The following is a 21,364-nucleotide window of genomic DNA, read 5'->3' as shown; positions in this document are numbered from 1 at the left end:
AGCATTGGTGGTTCAGTGGTAGAATCCTCGCCTGCCGCGCGGGGGGCCCGGGTTCGATTCCCGGCCAATGCACTTTTATGTTGTTTGACTATTTTGTTTTGTTATAAAATAAAACTGTTTCATTGTCACAATTTCTCCATGATAAGAGTTTCCTAATATCAAATCATCGGCACTTTTCTTTTACAAGAAAACAATCCAGTTGCCATTCGACTTGGATTTTGAGCAATATACACAAACGATAGTAAAGAAACACAATGTGATCACGAACACACACAAAATTCCAGATGCTCATAGTTCACATAAAACAATCTTTTGGATGATCGATTATGCATGCTCGTCCGGATAAGTCGTCATATCTTTATGCGACGAAAATAAATCTGAAAAAATACACAATCATTTCATTCCGATAAAAGAAGTTGAAGAGTTGATCCTTATAGCTTATTTTGTTAGTTTGAAGTTCTCTGATCAATATTACATTTTGTGTGTCTTCTAATTGAAATATTTCACCACATTTATGTCTATTTTATTCTGACTTGAGATTCTGAAAGGAGGCAGACGATAACATGCTGCTGCTGCGAGCTTTGTGCTACCTTCCACTCGCAATAAAAGGTGTTGCAGGCATCAACCGTGCCATCATCATGGTTGTTCCATATAGAAAAATATGAGTGGGGGATGGGGACTGTTCATGGAAATTCACAGATTTGGGCGCTGCCAAATGAGATCGAACTGATATGTTATCCACGTTCTTATCCAATTGTGGAAGATTTAGTGTTTGATTGTATCCCAGGTGGTCTAGTATTTAGGATTCGTGGCTTTCACCCACGCGGCCCGGGTTCGATTCCCGGTCTGGGAACATGTTTTAGCATTGGTGGTTCAGTGGTAGAATCCTCGTCTGCCACGCGGGGGGCCCGGGTTCGATTCCCGGCCAATGCACATTTATGTTGTTTGACCATTTTGTTTTGTTATAAAATGAAACTATTTCGTTCTCACAATTTCTCCATGATAACAGTTTCCTAATAAGTTATCAAATCTTTGGAACTTTTTTTTACAAGAGAATAATCCATTTGCCATTCGACTTGGATTTTGAGCAATATACACAAACGATATTAAAGAAACACAATGTGATCACAAACACAAACAAATTCCAGATGCTCATAGTTTACATAAAACAATCTTTCGGATGATCGATTATGCATGCTCGTCCGGATAAGTCGTCATATCTTTATGCGACGAAAATAAATCTGAAAAAATACACAATCATTTCATTCCGATAAAAGAAGTTGAAGAGTTGATCCTGATAGCATTTTGTTGATTTGAAGTTTTCTGATCAAAATTGCAATTTGTGTGTTTTCTAATTGAAATATTTCACCACTATTATGTCTATTTTATTCTGACTTGAGATTTTGAAAAGAGGCAGATCTGAAAAGAGCTGTTGTATCGCATCTGTGATCGCAGTGTACTGTTATCGCAATGGGCGCAAATAAAAGCATGATTATTATTATTATTAGACGATAACATGCTGCTGCTGCGAGTTTTGTGCAACCTTCCACTCGCAATAAAAGGAGTTGCAGGCATCAACCGTGCCTTCATCATGATTGTTCCATATAAAAAGAGATGAGTGGAAAATGGGGACTGTTCATGGAAATACACACATTTGGGCGCTGCCGAATGTGATCGAACTGATTGTTATCAACGTTCTTATCCAATTGTGGAAGATTTAGTGTTTGATTGTATCCCAGGTGGTCTAGTGGTTAGGATTCGTGGCTTTCACCCACGCGGCCCGGGTTCGATTCCCGGTCTGGGAACATGTTTCAGCATTGGTGGTTCAGTGGTAGAATCCTCGTCTGCCACGCGGGGGGCCCGGGTTCGATTCCCGGCCAATGCACATTTATGTTGTTTGACCAATTTATATTTTTATAAAATGAAACTATTTCGTTGTCACAATTTCTCCATGATAGCAGTTTCCTAATAAGTTATCAAATCTTTGGAACTTTTTTTTACAAGAGAATAATCCATTTGCCATTCGACTTGGATTTTGAGCAATATACACAAGCGATAATAAAGAAACACAATGTGATCACGAACACAAACAAATTCCAGATGCTCATAGTTTACATAAAACAATCTTTTGGATGATTGATTATGCATGCTCGTCCGGATAAGTCGTCATATCTTTATGCGACGAAAATAAATCTGAAAAAATACACAATCATTTCATTCCGATAAAAGAAGTTGAAGAGTTGATCCTGATAGCTTATTTTGTTGATTTGAAGTTCTCTGATCAAAATTACAATTTGTGTGTCTTCTAATTGAAATATTTCACCACATTTATGTCTATTTTATTCTGACGTGAGATTCTGAAAGGAGGCAGACGATAACATGCTGCTGCTGCGAGTTTTGTGCAACCTTCCACTCGCAATAAAAGGAGTTGCAGGCATCAACCGTGCTATCATTATGGTTGTTCCATATAGAAAGAGATGAGTGGAAAATGGGGACTGTTCATGGAAATTCACACATTTGGGCGCTGCCGAATGAGATCGAACTGATATTTTATCAACGTTCTTATCCAATTGTGGAAGATTTAGTTTTTGATTGTATCCCAGGTGGTCTAGTGGTTAGGATCTGTGGCTCTCACCCACGCGGCCCGGGTTCGATTCCCGGTCTGGGAACATGTTTCAGCATTGGTGGTTCAGTGGTAGAATCCTCGCCTGCCACGCGGGGGGCCCGGGTTCGATTCCCGGCCAATGCACATTTATGTTGTTTGACTATTTTGTTTTGTTATAAAATAAAAATGTTTCATTGTCACAATCTCTCCATGATAAGAGTTTCCTAATATCAAATCATCGGCACTTTTCTTTTACAAGAAAACAATCCAGTTACCATTCGACTTGGATTTTGAGCAATATACACACTCAATAGTAAAGAAACACAATGTGATCACAAACACACACAAAATTCCAGATGCTCATAGTTCACATAAAACAATCTTTTGGATGATCGATTATGCATGCTCGTCCGGATAAGTCGTCATTTTTTTATGCGACGAAAATAAATCTAAAAAAATACACAATCATTTCATTCCGATAAAAAGGGTTGATCGTTATAGCTTTTTTGTTGATTTGAAGTTCTCATATCAAAATTACAATTTGTGTGTCTTCTAATTGAAATGTTTCACCACATTTATGTCTATTTTATTCTGACGCGAGATTCTGAAAGGAGGCAGACGATAACATGCTGCTGCTGCGAGCTTTGTGCTACCTTCCACTCGCAATAAAAGGAGTTGCAGGCATCAACCGTGCCATCATCATGGTTGTTCCATATAGAAAGAGATGAGTGGGGGATGGGGACTGTTCATGGAAATTCACAGATTTGGGCGCTGCCGAATGAGATCGAACTAATATTTTATCAACGTTCTTATCCAATTGTGGAAGATTTAGTTTTTGATTGTATCCCAGGTGGTCTAGTGGTTAGGATTCGTGGCTCTCACTCACGCGGCCCGGGTTCGATTCCCGGTCTGGGAACATGTTTCAGCATTGGTGGTTCAGTGGTAGAATCCTCGCCTGCCACGCGGGGGGCCCGGGTTCGATTCCCGGCCAATGCACTTTATGTTGTTTGACCATTTTATTTCGTTTTAAAATGAAACTGTTTCGTTCTCACAATTTCTTCATGATAAGAGTTTCCTAATATCAAATCATTGGAACATTTCTTTTACAAGAAAACAATCCAGTTGCCATTCGACTTGGATTTTGAGCAATATACACAAACGATAGTAAAGACACACAATGTGATCACGAATACACACAAAATTCCAGATGCTCATAGTTTACATGAAACAATCTTTTGGCTGATCGATTATGCATGCTCGTCCGGATAAGTCGTTAATTTTTTATGCAACCAAAACAAATCTAAAAAATTACACAATCATTTCATTCCGATAAAAAAAGTTGAAGAGTTGATTCTGATAGCTTTTTGTTGATTTGAAGTTTTCTGATCAAAATTGCAATTTGTGTGTCTTCTAATTGAAATATTTCACCACATTTATGTCTATTTTATTCTGACTTGAGATTTTGAAAAGAGGCAGATCTGAAAAGAGCTTTTGCATCGCATCTGTGATCGCAGTGTACTGTTATCGCAATGGGCGCAAATAAAAGCATGATTATTATTATTATTAGACGATAACATGCTGCTGCTGCGAGCTTTGTGCTACCTTCCACTCGCAATAAAAGGAGTGGCAGGCATCAATCGTGCCATCATCATGGTTGTTCCATATAGAAAGAAATGAGTGGAGGATGGGGACTGTTCATGGAAATACACAGATTTGGGCGCTGCCGAATGAGATCGAACTGATATTTTATCAACGTTCTTATCCAATTGTGGAAGATTTAGTTTTGATTGTATCCCAGGTGGTCTAGTGGTTAGGATTCGTGGCTTTCACCCACGCGGCCCGGGTTCGAATTCCGGTATGGGAACATGTTTCAGCATTGGTGGTTCAGTGGTAGAATTCCCGTCTGCCACGCGGGGGGCCCGAGTTCGATTCCCGGCCAATGCACATTTATGTTGTTTGACCATTTTGTTTTGTTATAAAATGGAACTATTTCGTTCTCACAATTACTCCATGATAAAAGTTTCCTAATAAGTTATCAAATCTTTGGAACTTTTTTTTAAAAGAGAATAATCCATTTGCCATTCGACTTGGATTTTGAGCAATATACACAAACGATAATAAAGAAACACAATGTGATCACGAACACAAACAAATTCCAGATGCTCATAGTTTACATAAAACAATCTTTTGGATGATCGATTATGCATGCTCGTCCGGATAAGTCGTCATTTCTTTATGCGACGAAAATAAATCTGAAAAAATGCACATTCATTTCATTCCGATAAAAGAAGTTGAAGAGTTGATCCCTATAGCTTATTTTGTTGATTTGACGTTTTCTGATCAAAATTACAATTTGTGTGTCTTCTAATTGAAATATTTCACCACATTTATGTCTATTTTATTCTGACGTGATGTTCTGAAAGGAGGCAGACGATAACATGCTGCTGCTGTGAGCTTTGTGCTACTTTCCACTCGCAATAAAAGGTGTTGCAGGCATCAATCGTGCTATCATCATGGTTGTTCCATATAGAAAGAGTTGAGTGGAGGATGGGGACTGTTCATGGAAATTCACAGATTTGGGCGCTGCCGAATGAGATCGAACTGATATTTTATCAACGTTCTCATCCAATTGTGGAAGATTTACTTTTTGATTGTATCCCAGGTGGTCTAGTGGTTAGGATTCGTGGCTCTCACTCACGCGGCCCGGGTTCGATTCCCGGTCTGGGAACATGTTTCAGCATTGGTGGTTCAGTGGTAGAATCCTCGCCTGCCACGCGGGGGGCCCGGGTTCGATTCCCGGCCAATGCACATTTATGTTGTTTGACCATTTTATTTCGTTTTAAAATGAAACTATTTCGTTCTCACAATTTCTCCATGATAAGAGTTTCCTAATATCAAATCATTGGCACTTTTCTTTTACAAGAAAACAATCCAGTTGCCATTGGACTTGGATTTTGAGCAATATACACAAACGATAGTAAAGAAACACAATGTGATCACGAATACACACAAAATTCCAGATGCTCATAGTTTACATGAAACAATCTTTTGGATGATCGATTATGCATGCTCGTCCGGATAAGTCGTTTATTTTTTATGCGACGAAAACAAATCTAAAAAAATACACAATCATTTCATTCCGATAAAAAAAGTTGAAGAGTTGATCCTGATAGCTTTTTGTTGATTTGAAGTTTTCTGATCAAAATTGCAATTTGTGTGTCTTTTAATTGAAATATTTCACCACATTTATGTCTATTTTATTCTGACTTGAGATTTTGAAAAGAGGCAGATCTGAAAAGAGCTGTTGTATCGCATCTGTGATCGCAGTGTACGGTATGTTATCTCAATGGGCGCAAATAAAAGCATGATTATTATTATTATTAGACGATAACATGCTGCTGCTGCGAGCTTTGTGCAACCTTCCACTGGCAGTAAAAGAAGTGGCAGGCATCAACCGTGCCATCATCATAGTTGTTTTTCGTTCTCACTATTTCGTTCTAACTATTTCGTTCTAACAATTTGTGTGTCTTCTAATTGAAATATTTCACCACCAATATGTCTGTTTTATTCTGACTTGAGATTCTGACTTGAGGCAGACGATAACATGCTGCTGCTGCGAGTTTTGTGCAACCTTCCACTCGCAATAAAAGGTGTTGCAGGCATCAACCGTGCCATCATCATGGTTGTTCCATATAGAAAGAGATGACGGGGGGATGGGGACTGTTCATGGAAATTCACACATTTGGGCGCTGCCGAATGAGATCGAACTGATTGTTATCCACGTTCTTATCCAATTGTGGAAGATTTAGTGTTTGATTGTATCCCAGGTGGTCTAGTGGTTAGGATTCGTGGCTTTCACCCACGCGGCCCGGGTTCGATTCCCGGTCTGGGAACATGTTTCAGCATTGGTGGTTCAGTGGTAGAATCCTCGCTTGCCACGCGGGGGGCCCGGGTTCGAATTCCGGCCAATGCACTTTTATGTTGTTTGACTATTTTGTTTTGTTATAAAATAAAAATGTTTCATTGTCACAATTTCTCCATGATAAGAGTTTCCTAATATCAAATCATCGGCACTTTTCTTTTACAAGAAAACAATCCAGTTACCATTCGACTTGGATTTTGAGCAATATACACACTCAATAGTAAAGAAACACAATGTGATCACGAACACACACAAAATTCCAGATGCTCATAGTTCACATAAAACAATCTTTTGGATGATCGATTATGCATGCTCGTCCGGATAAGTCGTCATTTTTTTATGCGACGAAAATAAATCTAAAAAAATACACAATCATTTCATTCCGATAAAAAGGGTTGATCGTTATAGCTTTTTTGTTGATTTGAAGTTTTCTGATCAAAATTACAATTTGTGTGTCTTCTAATTGAAATGTTTCACCACATTTATGTCTATTTTATTCTGACTTAAGATTCTGAAAGGAGGCAGACGATAACATGCTGCTGCTGCTGCGAGCTTTGTGCTACCTTCCACTCGCAATAAAAGGAGTTGCTGGCATCAACCGTGCCATCATCATGGTTGTTCCATATAGAAAAATATGAGTGGGGGATGGGGACTGTTCATGGAAATTCACAGATTTGGGCGCTGCCGAATGAAATCGAACTGATTGTTATCCACGTTCTTATCCAATTGTGGAAGATTTAGTGTTTGATTGTATCCCAGGTGGTCTAGTGGTTAGGATTCGTGGCTTTCACCCACGCGGCCCGGGTTCGATTTCCGGTCTGGGAACATGTTTCAGCATTGGTGGTTCAGTGGTAGAATCCTCGTCTGCCACGCGGGGGGCCCGGGTTCGATTCCCAGCCAATGCACATTTATGTTGTTTGACCATTTTGTTTTGTTATAAAATGAAACTATTTCGTTCTCACAATTTCTCCATGATAACAGTTTCCTAATAAGTTATCAAATCTTTGGAACTTTTTTTTACAAGAGAATAATCCATTTGCCATTCGACTTGGATTTTGAGCAATATACACAAACGATATTAAAGAAACACAATGTGATCACAAACACAAACAAATTCCAGATGCTCATAGTTCACATAAAACAATCTTTTGGATGATCGATTATGCATGCTCGTCCGGATAAGTCGTCATATCTTCATGCGACGAAAATAAATCTGAAAAAATACACAATCATTTCATTCCGATAAAAGAAGTTGAAGAGTTGATCCTTATAGCTTATTTTGTTAGTTTGAAGTTCTCTGATCAATATTACATTTTGTGTGTCTTCTAATTGAAATATTTCACCACATTTATGTCTATTTTATTCTGACGTGAGATTCTGAAAGGAGGCAGACGATAACATGCTGCTGCTGCGAGCTTTGTGCTACCTTCCACTCGCAATAAAAGGAGTTGCAGGCATCAACCGTGCCATCATCATGGTTGTTCCATATAGAAAGAGATGAGTGGGGGATGGGGACTGTTCATGGAAATTCACAGATTTGGGCGCTGCCGAATGAGATCGAACTAATATTTTATCAACGTTCTTATCCAATTGTGGAAGATTTAGTTTTTGATTGTATCCCAGGTGGTCTAGTGGTTAGGATTCGTGGCTCTCACTCACGCGGCCCGGGTTCGATTCCCGGTCTGGGAACATGTTTCAGCATTGGTGGTTCAGTGGTAGAATCCTCGCCTGCCACGCGGGGGGCCCGGGTTCGATTCCCGGCCAATGCACTTTATGTTGTTTGACCATTTTATTTCGTTTTAAAATGAAACTGTTTCGTTCTCACAATTTCTTCATGATAAGAGTTTCCTAATATCAAATCATTGGAACATTTCTTTTACAAGAAAACAATCCAGTTGCCATTCGACTTGGATTTTGAGCAATATACACAAACGATAGTAAAGAAACACAATGTGATCACGAATACACACAAAATTCCAGATGCTCATAGTTTACATAAAACAATCTTTTGGATGATCGATTATGCATGCTCGTCCGGATAAGTCGTCATTTCTTTATGCGACGAAAATAAATCTGAAAAAATGCACATACATTTCATTCCGATAAAAGAAGTTGAAGAGTTGATCCCTATAGCTTATTTTGTTGATTTGACGTTTTCTGATCAAAATTACAATTTGTGTGTCTTCTAATTGAAATATTTCACCACATTTATGTCTATTTTATTCTGACGTGATGTTCTGAAAGGAGGCAGACGATAACATGCTGCTGCTGTGAGCTTTGTGCTACTTTCCACTCGCAATAAAAGGTGTTGCAGGCATCAATCGTGCTATCATCATGGTTGTTCCATATAGAAAGAGTTGAGTGGAGGATGGGGACTGTTCATGGAAATTCACAGATTTGGGCGCTGCCAAATGAGATCGAACTGATATTTTATCAACGTTCTCATCCAATTGTGGAAGATTTACTTTTTGATTGTATCCCAGGTGGTCTAGTGGTTAGGATTCGTGGCTCTCACTCACGCGGCCCGGGTTCGATTCCCGGTCTGGGAACATGTTTCAGCATTGGTGGTTCAGTGGTAGAATCCTCGCCTGCCACGCGGGGGGCCCGGGTTCGATTCCCGGCCAATGCACATTTATGTTGTTTGACCATTTTGTTTTGTTTTAAAAGGAAACTATTTTGTTCTCACAATTTCTCCATGATAAGAGTTTCCTAATATGAAATCATTGGAACATTTTCTTTACAAGAAAACAATCCAGTTGCCATTCGACTTGGACTTTGAGCAATATACACAAACGATAATAAAGAAACACAATGTGATCACGAATACACACAAAATTCCAGATGCTCATAGTTTACATGAAACAATCTTTTGGCTGATCGTTTATGCATGCTCGTCCGGATAAGTCGTTAATTTTTTATGCGACCAAAACAAATCTAAAAAAATACACAATCATTTCATTCCGATAAAAAAAGTTGAAGAGTTGATCCTGATAGCTTTTTGTTGATTTGAAGTTTTCTGATCAAAATTGCACTTTGTGTGTCTTCTAATTGAAATATTTCACCACATTTATGTCTATTTTATTCTGACGTGAGGTTTTGAAAAGAGGCAGATCTGAAAAGAGCTGTTGTATCGCATCTGTGATCGCAGTGTACCGTATGTTATCGCAATGGGCGCAAATAAAAGCATGATTATTATTATTATTAGACGATAACATGCTGCTGCTGCGAGCTTTGTGCAACCTTCCACTCGCAATAAAAGAAGTGGCAGGCATCAATCGTGCCATCATCATGGTTGTTCCATATAGAAAGAAATGAGTGGAGGATGGGGACTGTTCATGGAAATTCACAGATTTGGGCGCTGCCGAATGAGATCGAACTGATATTTTATCAACGTTCTCATCCAATCATGGAAGATTTAGTGTTTGATTGTATCCCAGGTGGTCTAGTGGTTAGGATTCGTGGCTTTCACCCACGCGGCCTGGGTTCGATTCCCGGTCTGGGAACATGTTTCAGCATTGGTGGTTCAGTGGTAGAATCCTCGCTTGCCACGCGGGGGGCCCGGTTTCGATTCCCAGCCAATGCACTTTTATGTTGTTTGACTATTTTGTTATAAAATAAAACTCTTTCGTTGTCACAATTTCTCCATGATAAGAGTTTCCTAATAACAAATCATCGGCACTTTTCTTTTACAAGAGAACAATCCAGTTGCCATTCGACTTGGATTTTGAGCAATATACACAAACGATAGTAAAGAAACACAATGTGTTTGTTTTGTTTGTTTATCTTTATCCTGCATTGCGGGAAAGCGGACTTGAGCGCTATGCATCGGTGTACGCCTTCCGACATACACCTGACCCACGCTGCAGCCGACGGCAATGTCTGTTTCCGGTTGTCTACTCTACTTATGACTTAAATTTGGTACTACCCATTACTCGAAATCGATCACTAGGTAGAGGCAATTATTGTTAAGTTTCGTGCCGAGAGAAACAACAGCAAGTGCGTGGGTGGCTGGAGTCGAACATGCAGACTCTCGACTGCAAGCCCAACGCGCTAACCACTCGGCCACGGCTGCCGACAAGTTAAAATGAAATGTGATCACGAATACACACAAAATTCCAGATGCTCATAGTTTACATGAAACAATTTTTTGGGTGATCGATTATGCATGCTCGTCCGGATAAGTCGTCATATCTTTATGCGACGAAAATAAATCTGAAAAAATACACAATCATTTCATTCCGATAAAAGAAGTTGAAGAGTTGATCCTTATAGCTTATTTTGTTAGTTTGAAGTTCTCTGATCAATATTACATTTTGTGTGTCTTCTAATTGAAATATTTCACCACATTTATGTCTATTTTATTCTGACGTGAGATTCTGAAAGGATGCAGACGATAACATGCTGCTGCTGCGAGCTTTGTGCTACCTTCCACTCGCAATAAAAGGAGTTGCAGGCATCAACCGTGCCATCATCATGGTTGTTCCATATAGAAAGAGATGAGTGGGGGATGGGGACTGTTCATGGAAATTCACAGATTTGGGCGCTGCCGAATGAGATCGAACTAATATTTTATCAACGTTCTTATCCAATTGTGGAAGATTTAGTTTTTGATTGTATCCCAGGTGGTCTAGTGGTTAGGATTCGTGGCTCTCACTCACGCGGCCCGGGTTCGATTCCCGGTCTGGGAACATGTTTCAGCATTGGTGGTTCAGTGGTAGAATTCCCGTCTGCCACGCGGGGGGCCCGAGTTCGATTCCCGGCCAATGCACATTTATGTTGTTTGACCATTTTGTTTTGTTATAAAATGGAACTATTTCGTTCTCACAATTTCTCCATGATAAAAGTTTCCTAATAAGTTATCAAATCTTTGGAACTTTTTTTTAAAAGAGAATAATCCATTTGCCATTCGACTTGGATTTTGAGCAATATACACAAACGATAATAAAGAAACACAATGTGATCACGAACACAAACAAATTCCAGATGCTCATAGTTTACATAAAACAATCTTTTGGATGATCGATTATGCATGCTCGTCCGGATAAGTCGTCATTTCTTTATGCGACGAAAATAAATCTGAAAAAATGCACATTCATTTCATTCCGATAAAAGAAGTTGAAGAGTTGATCCCTATAGCTTATTTTGTTGATTTGACGTTTTCTGATCAAAATTACAATTTGTGTGTCTTCTAATTGAAATATTTCACCACATTTATGTCTATTTTATTCTGACGTGATGTTCTGAAAGGAGGCAGACGATAACATGCTGCTGCTGTGAGCTTTGTGCTACTTTCCACTCGCAATAAAAGGTGTTGCAGGCATCAATCGTGCTATCATCATGGTTGTTCCATATAGAAAGAGTTGAGTGGAGGATGGGGACTGTTCATGGAAATTCACAGATTTGGGCGCTGCCGAATGAGATCGAACTGATATTTTATCAACGTTCTCATCCAATTGTGGAAGATTTACTTTTTGATTGTATCCCAGGTGGTCTAGTGGTTAGGATTCGTGGCTCTCACTCACGCGGCCCGGGTTCGATTCCCGGTCTGGGAACATGTTTCAGCATTGGTGGTTCAGTGGTAGAATCCTCGCCTGCCACGCGGGGGGCCCGGGTTCGATTCCCGGCCAATGCACATTTATGTTGTTTGACCATTTTATTTCGTTTTAAAATGAAACTATTTCGTTCTCACAATTTCTCCATGATAAGAGTTTCCTAACATCAAATCATTGGCACTTTTCTTTTACAAGAAAACAATCCAGTTGCCATTGGACTTGGATTTTGAGCAATATACACAAACGATAGTAAAGAAACACAATGTGATCACGAATACACACAAAATTCCAGATGCTCATAGTTTACATGAAACAATCTTTTGGATGATCGATTATGCATGCTCGTCCGGATAAGTCGTTTATTTTTTATGCGACGAAAACAAATCTAAAAAAATACACAATCATTTCATTCCGATAAAAAAAGTTGAAGAGTTGATCCTGATAGCTTTTTGTTGATTTGAAGTTTTCTGATCAAAATTGCAATTTGTGTGTCTTTTAATTGAAATATTTCACCACATTTATGTCTATTTTATTCTGACTTGAGATTTTGAAAAGAGGCAGATCTGAAAAGAGCTGTTGTATCGCATCTGTGATCGCAGTGTACGGTATGTTATCTCAATGGGCGCAAATAAAAGCATGATTATAATTATTATTAGACGATAACATGCTGCTGCTGCGAGCTTTGTGCAACCTTCCACTGGCAGTAAAAGAAGTGGCAGGCATCAACCGTGCCATCATCAAAGTTGTTTTTCGTTCTCACTATTTCGTTCTAACTATTTCGTTCTAACAATTTGTGTGTCTTCTAATTGAAATATTTCACCACCAATATGTCTGTTTTATTCTGACTTGAGATTCTGACTTGAGGCAGACGATAACATGCTGCTGCTGCGAGTTTTGTGCAACCTTCCACTCGCAATAAAAGGTGTTGCAGGCATCAACCGTGCCATCATCATGGTTGTTCCATATAGAAAGAGATGACGGGGGGATGGGGACTGTTCATGGAAATTCACACATTTGGGCGCTGCCGAATGAGATCGAACTGATTGTTATCCACGTTCTTATCCAATTGTGGAAGATTTAGTGTTTGATTGTATCCCAGGTGGTCTAGTGGTTAGGATTCGTGGCTTTCACCCACGCGGCCCGGGTTCGATTCCCGGTCTGGGAACATGTTTCAGCATTGGTGGTTCAGTGGTAGAATCCTCGCTTGCCACGCGGGGGGCCCGGGTTCGAATTCCGGCCAATGCACTTTTATGTTGTTTGACTATTTTGTTTTGTTATAAAATAAAAATGTTTCATTGTCACAATTTCTCCATGATAAGAGTTTCCTAATATCAAATCATCGGCACTTTTCTTTTACAAGAAAACAATCCAGTTACCATTCGACTTGGATTTTGAGCAATATACACACTCAATAGTAAAGAAACACAATGTGATCACGAACACACACAAAATTCCAGATGCTCATAGTTCACATAAAACAATCTTTTGGATGATCGATTATGCATGCTCGTCCGGATAAGTCGTCATTTTTTTATGCGACGAAAATAAATCTAAAAGAATACACAATCATTTCATTCCGATAAAAAGGGTTGATCGTTATAGCTTTTTTGTTGATTTGAAGTTCTCTGATCAAAATTACAATTTGTGTGTCTTCTAATTGAAATGTTTCACCACATTTATGTCTATTTTATTCTGACTTAAGATTCTGAAAGGAGGCAGACGATAACATGCTGCTGCTGCTGCGAGCTTTGTGCTACCTTCCACTCGCAATAAAAGGAGTTGCTGGCATCAACCGTGCCATCATCATGGTTGTTCCATATAGAAAAATATGAGTGGGGGATGGTTACTGTTCATGGAAATTCACAGATTTGGGCGCTGCCGAATGAAATCGAACTGATTGTTATCCACGTTCTTATCCAATTGTGGAAGATTTAGTGTTTGATTGTATCCCAGGTGGTCTAGTGGTTAGGATTCGTGGCTTTCACCCACGCGGCCCGGGTTCGATTTCCGGTCTGGGAACATGTTTCAGCATTGGTGGTTCAGGGGTAGAATCCTCGTCTGCCACGCGGGGGGCCCGGGTTCGATTCCCAGCCAATGCACATTTATGTTGTTTGACCATTTTGTTTTGTTATAAAATGAAACTATTTCGTTCTCACAATTTCTCCATGATAACAGTTTCCTAATAAGTTATCAAATCTTTGGAACTTTTTTTTACAAGAGAATAATCCATTTGCCATTCGACTTGGATTTTGAGCAATATACACAAACGATAGTAAAGAAACACAATGTGATCACAAACACAAACAAATTCCAGATGCTCATAGTTCACATAAAACAATCTTTTGGATGATCGATTATGCATGCTCGTCCGGATAAGTCGTCATATCTTTATGCGACGAAAATAAATCTGAAAAAATACACAATCATTTCATTCCGATAAAAGAAGTTGAAGAGTTGATCCTTATAGCTTATTTTGTTAGTTTGAAGTTCTCTGATCAATATTACATTTTGTGTGTCTTCTAATTGAAATATTTCACCACATTTATGTCTATTTTATTCTGACGTGAGATTCTGAAAGGAGGCAAACGATAACATGCTGCTGCTGCGAGCTTTGTGCTACCTTCCACTCGCAATAAAAGGAGTTGCAGGCATCAACCGTGCCATCATCATGGTTGTTCCATATAGAAAGAGATGAGTGGGGGATGGGGACTGTTCATGGAAATTCACACATTTGGGCGCTGCCGAATGAGATCGAACTAATATTTTATCAACGTTCTTATCCAATTGTGGAAGATTTAGTTTTTGATTGTATCCCAGGTGGTCTAGTGGTTAGGATTCGTGGCTCTCACTCACGCGGCCCGGGTTCGATTCCCGGTCTGGGAACATGTTTCAGCATTGGTGGTTCAGTGGTAGAATCCTCGCCTGCCACGCGGGGGGCCCGGGTTCGATTCCCGGCCAATGCACATTATGTTGTTTGACCATTTTATTTCGTTTTAAAATGAAACTGTTTCGTTCTCACAATTTCTTCATGATAAGAGTTTCCTAATATCAAATCATTGGAACATTTCTTTTACAAGAAAACAATCCAGTTGCCATTCGACTTGGATTTTGAGCAATATACACAAACGATAGTAAAGAAACACAATGTGATCACGAATACACACAAAATTCCAGATGCTCATAGTTTACATAAAACAATCTTTTGGATGATCGATTATGCATGCTCGTCCGGATAAGTCGTCATTTCTTTATGCGACAAAAATAAATCTGAAAAAATGCACATTCATTTCATTCCGATAAAAGAAGTTGAAGAGTTGATCCCTATAGCTTATTTTGTTGATTTGACGTTTTCTGATCAAAATTACAATTTGTGTGTCTTCTAATTGAAATATTTCACCACATTTATGTCTATTTTATTCTGACGTGATGTTCTGAAAGGAGGCAGACGATAACATGCTGCTGCTGTGAGCTTTGTGCTACTTTCCACTCGCAATAAAAGGTGTTGCAGGCATCAATCGTGCTATCATCATGGTTGTTCCATATAGAAAGAGTTGAGTGGAGGATGGGGACTGTTCATGGAAATTCACAGATTTGGGCGCTGCCAAATGAGATCGAACTGATATTTTATCAACGTTCTCATCCAATTGTGGAAGATTTACTTTTTGATTGTATCCCAGGTGGTCTAGTGGTTAGGATTCGTGGCTCTCACTCACGCGGCCCGGGTTCGATTCCCGGTCTGGGAACATGTTTCAGCATTGGTGGTTCAGTGGTAGAATCCTCGCCTGCCACGCGGGGGGCCCGGGTTCGATTCCCGGCCAATGCACATTTATGTTGTTTGACCATTTTGTTTTGTTTTAAAAGGAAACTATTTTGTTCTCACAATTTCTCCATGATAAGAGTTTCCTAATATCAAATCATTGGAACATTTTCTTTACAAGAAAACAATCCAGTTGCCATTCGACTTGGACTTTGAGCAATATACACAAACGATAATAAAGAAACACAATGTGATCACGAATACACACAAAATTCCAGATGCTCATAGTTTACATGAAACAATCTTTTGGCTGATCGTTTATGCATGCTCGTCCGGATAAGTCGTTAATTTTTTATGCGACCAAAACAAATCTAAAAAAATACACAATCATTTCATTCCGATAAAAAAAGTTGAAGAGTTGATCCTGATAGCTTTTTGTTGATTTGAAGTTTTCTGATCAAAATTGCACTTTGTGTGTCTTCTAATTGAAATATTTCACCACATTTATGTCTATTTTATTCTGACGTGAGGTTTTGAAAAGAGGCAGATCTGAAAAGAGCTGTTGTATCGCATCTGTGATCGCAGTGTACCGTATGTTATCGCAATGGGCGCAAATAAAAGCATGATTATTATTATTATTAGACGATAACATGCTGCTGCTGCGAGCTTTGTGCAACCTTCCACTCGCAATAAAAGAAGTGGCAGGCATCAATCGTGCCATCATCATGGTTGTTCCATATAGAAAGAAATGAGTGGAGGATGGGGACTGTTCATGGAAATACACAGATTTGGGCGCTGCCGAATGAGATCGAACTGATATTTTATCAACGTTCTCATCCAATCATGGAAGATTCAGTGTTTGATTGTATCCCAGGTGGTCTAGTGGTTAGGATTCGTGGCTTTCACCCACGCGGCCTGGGTTCGATTTCCGGTCTGGGAACATGTTTCAGCATTGGTGGTTCAGTGGTAGAATCCTCGCTTGCCACGCGGGGGGCCCGGTTTCGATTCCCAGCCAATGCACTTTTATGTTGTTTGACTATTTTGTTATAAAATAAAACTATTTCGTTGTCACAATATCTCCATGATAAGAGTTTCCTAATATCAAATCATCGGCACTTTTCTTTTACAAGAGAACAATCCAGTTGCCATTCGACTTGGATTTTGAGCAATATACACAAACGATAGTAAAGAAACACAATGTGTTTGTTTTGTTTGTTTATCTTTATCCTGCATTGCGGGAAAGCGGACTTGAGCGCTATGCATCGGTGTACGCCTTCCGACATACACCTGACCCACGCTGCAGCCGACGGCAATGTCTGTTTCCGGTTGTCTACTCTACTTATGACTTAAATTTGGTACTACCCATTACTCGAAATCGATCACTAGGTAGAGGCAATTATCGTTAAGTTTCGTGCCGAGAGAAACAACAGCAAGTGCGTGGGTGGCTGGAGTCGAACATGCAGGCTCTCGACTGCAAGCCCAACGCGCTAACCACTCGGCCACGGCTGCCGACAAGTTAAAATGAAATGTGATCACGAATACACACAAAATTCCAGATGCTCATAGTTTACATGAAACAATTTTTTGGGTGATCGATTATGCATGCTCGTCCGGATAAGTCGTTAATTTTTTATGCAACGAAAACAAATCTAAAAAAATACACAATCATTTCATTCCGATAAAAGAAGTTGAAGAGTTGATCCTGATAGCTTTTTGTTGGTTTGAAGTTTTCTGATCAAAATTGCAATTTGTGCGTCATTTAATTGAAATATTTCACCACATTTATGTCTATTTCATTCTGACTTGAGATTTTGAAAAGAGGCAGATCTGAAAAGAGCTGTTGTATCGCATCTGTGATCACAGTGTACGGTATGTTATCTCAATGGGCGCAAATAAAAGCATGATTATTATTACTACTAGACGATAACATGCTGCTGCTGCGAGCTTTGTGCAACCTTCCACTCGCAATAAAAGGAGTGGCAGGCATCAACCGTGCCATCATCATGGTTGTTCCATATAGAAAGAGTTGAGTGGGGGATGGGGACTGTTCATGGAAATTCACAGATGTGGGCGCTGCCGAATGAGATCGAACTGATTGTTATCCACGTTCTTATCCAATTGTGGAAGATTTAGTGTTTGATTGTATCCCAGGTGGTCTAGTGGTTAGGATTCGTGGCTTTCACTCACGCGTCCCGGGTTCGATTCCCGGTCTGGGAACGTGTTTCAGCATTGGTGGTTCAGTGGTAGAACTCTCGCTTGCCACGCGGGGGGCCCGGTTTCGATTCCCGGCCAATGCACTTTTATGTTGTTTGACCGTTTTGTTTTGTTATAAAATAAAACTGTTTCGTTGTCACAATTTCTCCATGATAAGAGTTTCCTAATATCAAATCATCGGCACTTTTCTTTTACAAGAGAACAATCCAGTTGCCATTCGACTTGGATTTTGAGCAATATACACAAACGATAGTAAAGAAACACAATGTGATCACGAACACACACAAAATTCCAGATGCTCATAGTTTACATAAAACAATCTTTTGGATGATCGATTATGCATGCTCGTCCGGATAAGTCGTCATTTTTTTATGCGACGAAAATAAATCTGAAAAAATACACAATCATTTCATTCCGATAAAAAGCGTTGATCGTTATAGCTTTTTTGTTGAAATGAAGTTTTCTGATTAAAATTGCAGTTTGTGTGTCTTCTAATTGAAATGTTTCACCACATTTATGTCCATTTTGTTCTGACTTAAAATTCTGAAAAGAGGCAGACGATAACATGCTGCTGCTGCGAGCTTTGTGCTACCTTCCACTCGCAATAAAAGGACTTGCAGGCATCAACCGTGCCATCATCATGGTTGTTCCATATAGAAAGAGATGAGTGGGGGATGGGGACTGTTCATGGAAATTCACAAATTTGGGCTCTGCCGAATGAGGTCGAACTGATTGTTATCAATGTTCTTATCCAATTGTGGAAGATTTAGTGTTTGATTGTATCCCAGGTGGTCTAGTGGTTAGGATTCGTGGCTTTCACCCACGCGGCCCGGGTTCGATTCCCGGTCTGGGAACATGTTTCAGCATTGGTGGTTCAGTGGTAGAATCCTCGCCTGCCACGCGGGGGGCCCGGGTTCGATTCCTGGCCAATGCACTTTTATGTTGTTTTATCATTTAATTTCGTTTTAAAATGAAACTATTTCGTTCTCACAATTTCTCCATGATAAGAGTTTCCTAATATAAAATCATTGGCACTTTTCTTTTACAAGAAAACAATCCAGTTGCCATTCAACTTGGATTTTGAGCAATATACACAAACGATAGTAAAGAAACACAATGTGATCACGAATACACACAAAATTCCAGATGCTCATAGTTTACATGAAACAATCTTTTGGATTATCGTTTTTGCATGCTCGTACGGATAAGTCGTTAATTTTTTATGCGACCAAAACAAATCTAAAAAAATACACAATCATTTCATTCCGATAAAAAAAGTTGAAGAGTTGATCCTGATAGCTTTTTGTTGATTTGAAGTTTTCTGATCAAAATTGCACTTTGTGTGTCTTCTAATTGAAATATTTCACCACATTTATGTCTATTTTATTCTGACGTGAGATTTTGAAAAGAGGCAGATCTGAAAAGAGCTGTTGTATCGCATCTGTGATCGCAGTGTACCGTATGTTATCGCAATGGGCGCAAACAAAAGCATGATTATTATTATTATTAGACGATAACATGCTGCTGCTGCTGCGAGCTTTGTGCAACCTTCCACTCGCAATAAAAGAAGTGGCAGGCATCAATCGTGCCATCATCATGGTTGTTTCATATAGAAAGAAATGAGTGGAGGATGGGGACTGTTCATGGAAATACACAGATTTGGGCGCTGCCGAATGAGATCGAACTGATATTTTATCAACGTTTTCATCCAATCATGGAAGATTTAGTGTTTGATTGTATCCCAGGTGGTCTAGTGGTTAGGATTCGTGGCTTTCACCCACGCGGCCTGGGTTCGATTTCCGGTCTGGGAACATGTTTCAGCATTGGTGGTTCAGTGGTAGAATCCTCGCTTGCCACGCGGGGGGCCCGGTTTCGATTCCCAGCCAATGCACTTTTATGTTGTTTGACTATTTTGTTATAAAATAAAACTATTTCGTTGTCACAATATCTCCATGATAAGAGTTTCCTAATATCAAATCATCGGCACTTTTCTTTTACAAGAGAACAATCCAGTTGCCATTCGACTTGGATTTTGAGCAATATACACAAACGATAGTAAAGAAACACAATGTGTTTGTTTTGTTTGTTTATCTTTATCCTGCATTGCGGGAAAGCGGACTTGAGCGCTATGCATCGGTGTACGCCTTCCGACATACACCTGACCCACGCTGCAGCCGACGGCAATGTCTGTTTCCGGTTGTCTACTCTACTTATGACTTAAATTTGGTACTACCCATTACTCGAAATCGATCACTAGGTAGAGGCAATTATCGTTAAGTTTCGTGCCGAGAGAAACAACAGCAAGTGCGTGGGTGGCTGGAGTCGAACATGCAGGCTCTCGACTGCAAGCCCAACGCGCTAACCACTCGGCCACGGCTGCCGACAAGTTAAAATGAAATGTGATCACGAATACACACAAAATTCCAGATGCTCATAGTTTACATGAAACAATTTTTTGGGTGATCGATTATGCATGCTCGTCCGGATAAGTCGTTAATTTTTTATGCAACGAAAACAAATCTAAAAAAATACACAATCATTTCATTCCGATAAAAGAAGTTGAAGAGTTGATCCTGATAGCTTTTTGTTGGTTTGAAGTTTTCTGATCAAAATTGCAATTTGTGCGTCATTTAATTGAAATATTTCACCACATTTATGTCTATTTCATTCTGACTTGAGATTTTGAAAAGAGGCAGATCTGAAAAGAGCTGTTGTATCGCATCTGTGATCACAGTGTACGGTATGTTATCTCAATGGGCGCAAATAAAAGCATGATTATTATTACTACTAGACGATAACATGCTGCTGCTGCGAGCTTTGTGCAACCTTCCACTCGCAATAAAAGGAGTGGCAGGCATCAACCGTGCCATCATCATGGTTGTTCCATATAGAAAGAGTTGAGTGGGGGATGGGGACTGTTCATGGAAATTCACAGATGTGGGCGCTGCCGAATGAGATCGAACTGATTGTTATCCACGTTCTTATCCAATTGTGGAAGATTTAGTGTTTGATTGTATCCCAGGTGGTCTAGTGGTTAGGATTCGTGGCTTTCACTCACGCGTCCCGGGTTCGATTCCCGGTCTGGGAACGTGTTTCAGCATTGGTGGTTCAGTGGTAGAACTCTCGCTTGCCACGCGGGGGGCCCGGTTTCGATTCCCGGCCAATGCACTTTTATGTTGTTTGACCGTTTTGTTTTGTTATAAAATAAAACTGTTTCGTTGTCACAATATCTCCATGATAACAGTTTCCTAATATCAAATCATCGGCACTTTTCTTTTACAAGAGAACAATCCAGTTGCCATTCGACTTGGATT

The 21,364-nt window shown here is 39.7% G+C and overlaps 41 non-coding genes across 41 annotated transcripts; all 41 read left to right on the top strand.

Annotated features, from left to right (window-relative positions):
- The first annotated feature begins 1 nt into the window (after position 1).
- Trnag-gcc (transfer RNA glycine (anticodon GCC)) lies at positions 2–72 on the top strand. The gene has a single exon. It is a non-coding gene; the product is annotated as a tRNA-Gly (tRNA).
- A 709-nt stretch (positions 73–781) lies between these two features.
- On the top strand, positions 782–853 carry Trnae-uuc (transfer RNA glutamic acid (anticodon UUC)). Its single transcript has one exon. It is a non-coding gene; the product is annotated as a tRNA-Glu (tRNA).
- A 9-nt stretch (positions 854–862) lies between these two features.
- On the top strand, positions 863–933 carry Trnag-gcc (transfer RNA glycine (anticodon GCC)). Its single transcript has one exon. It is a non-coding gene; the product is annotated as a tRNA-Gly (tRNA).
- Positions 934–1,733: 800 nt separating this feature from the next.
- On the top strand, positions 1,734–1,805 carry Trnae-uuc (transfer RNA glutamic acid (anticodon UUC)). Its single transcript has one exon. It is a non-coding gene; the product is annotated as a tRNA-Glu (tRNA).
- A 9-nt stretch (positions 1,806–1,814) lies between these two features.
- Trnag-gcc (transfer RNA glycine (anticodon GCC)) lies at positions 1,815–1,885 on the top strand. The gene has a single exon. It is a non-coding gene; the product is annotated as a tRNA-Gly (tRNA).
- A 712-nt stretch (positions 1,886–2,597) lies between these two features.
- Trnae-cuc (transfer RNA glutamic acid (anticodon CUC)) lies at positions 2,598–2,669 on the top strand. Its single transcript has one exon. It is a non-coding gene; the product is annotated as a tRNA-Glu (tRNA).
- Positions 2,670–2,678: 9 nt separating this feature from the next.
- Positions 2,679–2,749, top strand: Trnag-gcc (transfer RNA glycine (anticodon GCC)). Its single transcript has one exon. It is a non-coding gene; the product is annotated as a tRNA-Gly (tRNA).
- A 700-nt stretch (positions 2,750–3,449) lies between these two features.
- On the top strand, positions 3,450–3,521 carry Trnae-cuc (transfer RNA glutamic acid (anticodon CUC)). The gene has a single exon. It is a non-coding gene; the product is annotated as a tRNA-Glu (tRNA).
- A 9-nt stretch (positions 3,522–3,530) lies between these two features.
- Positions 3,531–3,601, top strand: Trnag-gcc (transfer RNA glycine (anticodon GCC)). Its single transcript has one exon. It is a non-coding gene; the product is annotated as a tRNA-Gly (tRNA).
- Positions 3,602–4,397: 796 nt separating this feature from the next.
- Positions 4,398–4,469, top strand: Trnae-uuc (transfer RNA glutamic acid (anticodon UUC)). The gene has a single exon. It is a non-coding gene; the product is annotated as a tRNA-Glu (tRNA).
- Positions 4,470–4,478: 9 nt separating this feature from the next.
- On the top strand, positions 4,479–4,549 carry Trnag-gcc (transfer RNA glycine (anticodon GCC)). Its single transcript has one exon. It is a non-coding gene; the product is annotated as a tRNA-Gly (tRNA).
- Positions 4,550–5,261: 712 nt separating this feature from the next.
- Trnae-cuc (transfer RNA glutamic acid (anticodon CUC)) lies at positions 5,262–5,333 on the top strand. The gene has a single exon. It is a non-coding gene; the product is annotated as a tRNA-Glu (tRNA).
- Positions 5,334–5,342: 9 nt separating this feature from the next.
- On the top strand, positions 5,343–5,413 carry Trnag-gcc (transfer RNA glycine (anticodon GCC)). The gene has a single exon. It is a non-coding gene; the product is annotated as a tRNA-Gly (tRNA).
- A 1,013-nt stretch (positions 5,414–6,426) lies between these two features.
- On the top strand, positions 6,427–6,498 carry Trnae-uuc (transfer RNA glutamic acid (anticodon UUC)). Its single transcript has one exon. It is a non-coding gene; the product is annotated as a tRNA-Glu (tRNA).
- A 9-nt stretch (positions 6,499–6,507) lies between these two features.
- Trnag-gcc (transfer RNA glycine (anticodon GCC)) lies at positions 6,508–6,578 on the top strand. The gene has a single exon. It is a non-coding gene; the product is annotated as a tRNA-Gly (tRNA).
- A 702-nt stretch (positions 6,579–7,280) lies between these two features.
- Trnae-uuc (transfer RNA glutamic acid (anticodon UUC)) lies at positions 7,281–7,352 on the top strand. Its single transcript has one exon. It is a non-coding gene; the product is annotated as a tRNA-Glu (tRNA).
- Positions 7,353–7,361: 9 nt separating this feature from the next.
- On the top strand, positions 7,362–7,432 carry Trnag-gcc (transfer RNA glycine (anticodon GCC)). The gene has a single exon. It is a non-coding gene; the product is annotated as a tRNA-Gly (tRNA).
- Positions 7,433–8,144: 712 nt separating this feature from the next.
- Trnae-cuc (transfer RNA glutamic acid (anticodon CUC)) lies at positions 8,145–8,216 on the top strand. The gene has a single exon. It is a non-coding gene; the product is annotated as a tRNA-Glu (tRNA).
- A 9-nt stretch (positions 8,217–8,225) lies between these two features.
- Trnag-gcc (transfer RNA glycine (anticodon GCC)) lies at positions 8,226–8,296 on the top strand. The gene has a single exon. It is a non-coding gene; the product is annotated as a tRNA-Gly (tRNA).
- Positions 8,297–9,004: 708 nt separating this feature from the next.
- On the top strand, positions 9,005–9,076 carry Trnae-cuc (transfer RNA glutamic acid (anticodon CUC)). The gene has a single exon. It is a non-coding gene; the product is annotated as a tRNA-Glu (tRNA).
- A 9-nt stretch (positions 9,077–9,085) lies between these two features.
- Trnag-gcc (transfer RNA glycine (anticodon GCC)) lies at positions 9,086–9,156 on the top strand. Its single transcript has one exon. It is a non-coding gene; the product is annotated as a tRNA-Gly (tRNA).
- An 802-nt stretch (positions 9,157–9,958) lies between these two features.
- Trnae-uuc (transfer RNA glutamic acid (anticodon UUC)) lies at positions 9,959–10,030 on the top strand. The gene has a single exon. It is a non-coding gene; the product is annotated as a tRNA-Glu (tRNA).
- Positions 10,031–11,143: 1,113 nt separating this feature from the next.
- On the top strand, positions 11,144–11,215 carry Trnae-cuc (transfer RNA glutamic acid (anticodon CUC)). The gene has a single exon. It is a non-coding gene; the product is annotated as a tRNA-Glu (tRNA).
- Positions 11,216–11,224: 9 nt separating this feature from the next.
- On the top strand, positions 11,225–11,295 carry Trnag-gcc (transfer RNA glycine (anticodon GCC)). The gene has a single exon. It is a non-coding gene; the product is annotated as a tRNA-Gly (tRNA).
- Positions 11,296–12,007: 712 nt separating this feature from the next.
- Positions 12,008–12,079, top strand: Trnae-cuc (transfer RNA glutamic acid (anticodon CUC)). The gene has a single exon. It is a non-coding gene; the product is annotated as a tRNA-Glu (tRNA).
- Positions 12,080–12,088: 9 nt separating this feature from the next.
- Positions 12,089–12,159, top strand: Trnag-gcc (transfer RNA glycine (anticodon GCC)). The gene has a single exon. It is a non-coding gene; the product is annotated as a tRNA-Gly (tRNA).
- A 1,013-nt stretch (positions 12,160–13,172) lies between these two features.
- Positions 13,173–13,244, top strand: Trnae-uuc (transfer RNA glutamic acid (anticodon UUC)). Its single transcript has one exon. It is a non-coding gene; the product is annotated as a tRNA-Glu (tRNA).
- A 9-nt stretch (positions 13,245–13,253) lies between these two features.
- Trnag-gcc (transfer RNA glycine (anticodon GCC)) lies at positions 13,254–13,324 on the top strand. The gene has a single exon. It is a non-coding gene; the product is annotated as a tRNA-Gly (tRNA).
- A 702-nt stretch (positions 13,325–14,026) lies between these two features.
- Trnae-uuc (transfer RNA glutamic acid (anticodon UUC)) lies at positions 14,027–14,098 on the top strand. The gene has a single exon. It is a non-coding gene; the product is annotated as a tRNA-Glu (tRNA).
- Positions 14,099–14,890: 792 nt separating this feature from the next.
- Positions 14,891–14,962, top strand: Trnae-cuc (transfer RNA glutamic acid (anticodon CUC)). Its single transcript has one exon. It is a non-coding gene; the product is annotated as a tRNA-Glu (tRNA).
- A 9-nt stretch (positions 14,963–14,971) lies between these two features.
- On the top strand, positions 14,972–15,042 carry Trnag-gcc (transfer RNA glycine (anticodon GCC)). Its single transcript has one exon. It is a non-coding gene; the product is annotated as a tRNA-Gly (tRNA).
- A 708-nt stretch (positions 15,043–15,750) lies between these two features.
- Positions 15,751–15,822, top strand: Trnae-cuc (transfer RNA glutamic acid (anticodon CUC)). The gene has a single exon. It is a non-coding gene; the product is annotated as a tRNA-Glu (tRNA).
- Positions 15,823–15,831: 9 nt separating this feature from the next.
- On the top strand, positions 15,832–15,902 carry Trnag-gcc (transfer RNA glycine (anticodon GCC)). Its single transcript has one exon. It is a non-coding gene; the product is annotated as a tRNA-Gly (tRNA).
- Positions 15,903–16,704: 802 nt separating this feature from the next.
- Trnae-uuc (transfer RNA glutamic acid (anticodon UUC)) lies at positions 16,705–16,776 on the top strand. Its single transcript has one exon. It is a non-coding gene; the product is annotated as a tRNA-Glu (tRNA).
- A 1,205-nt stretch (positions 16,777–17,981) lies between these two features.
- Trnae-uuc (transfer RNA glutamic acid (anticodon UUC)) lies at positions 17,982–18,053 on the top strand. The gene has a single exon. It is a non-coding gene; the product is annotated as a tRNA-Glu (tRNA).
- A 9-nt stretch (positions 18,054–18,062) lies between these two features.
- Trnag-gcc (transfer RNA glycine (anticodon GCC)) lies at positions 18,063–18,133 on the top strand. Its single transcript has one exon. It is a non-coding gene; the product is annotated as a tRNA-Gly (tRNA).
- Positions 18,134–18,832: 699 nt separating this feature from the next.
- On the top strand, positions 18,833–18,904 carry Trnae-uuc (transfer RNA glutamic acid (anticodon UUC)). The gene has a single exon. It is a non-coding gene; the product is annotated as a tRNA-Glu (tRNA).
- Positions 18,905–18,913: 9 nt separating this feature from the next.
- Positions 18,914–18,984, top strand: Trnag-gcc (transfer RNA glycine (anticodon GCC)). The gene has a single exon. It is a non-coding gene; the product is annotated as a tRNA-Gly (tRNA).
- Positions 18,985–19,789: 805 nt separating this feature from the next.
- Positions 19,790–19,861, top strand: Trnae-uuc (transfer RNA glutamic acid (anticodon UUC)). Its single transcript has one exon. It is a non-coding gene; the product is annotated as a tRNA-Glu (tRNA).
- A 1,205-nt stretch (positions 19,862–21,066) lies between these two features.
- On the top strand, positions 21,067–21,138 carry Trnae-uuc (transfer RNA glutamic acid (anticodon UUC)). Its single transcript has one exon. It is a non-coding gene; the product is annotated as a tRNA-Glu (tRNA).
- Positions 21,139–21,147: 9 nt separating this feature from the next.
- Positions 21,148–21,218, top strand: Trnag-gcc (transfer RNA glycine (anticodon GCC)). The gene has a single exon. It is a non-coding gene; the product is annotated as a tRNA-Gly (tRNA).
- The last annotated feature ends 146 nt before the right edge of the window (positions 21,219–21,364 follow it).

Source organism: Aplidium turbinatum, chromosome 18 (genome assembly GCF_918807975.1).
Source record: "Aplidium turbinatum chromosome 18, kaAplTurb1.1, whole genome shotgun sequence".
NCBI lineage: Eukaryota > Metazoa > Chordata > Ascidiacea > Aplousobranchia > Polyclinidae > Aplidium > Aplidium turbinatum.
This window is presented reverse-complemented; position numbering and strand designations above follow the sequence as displayed.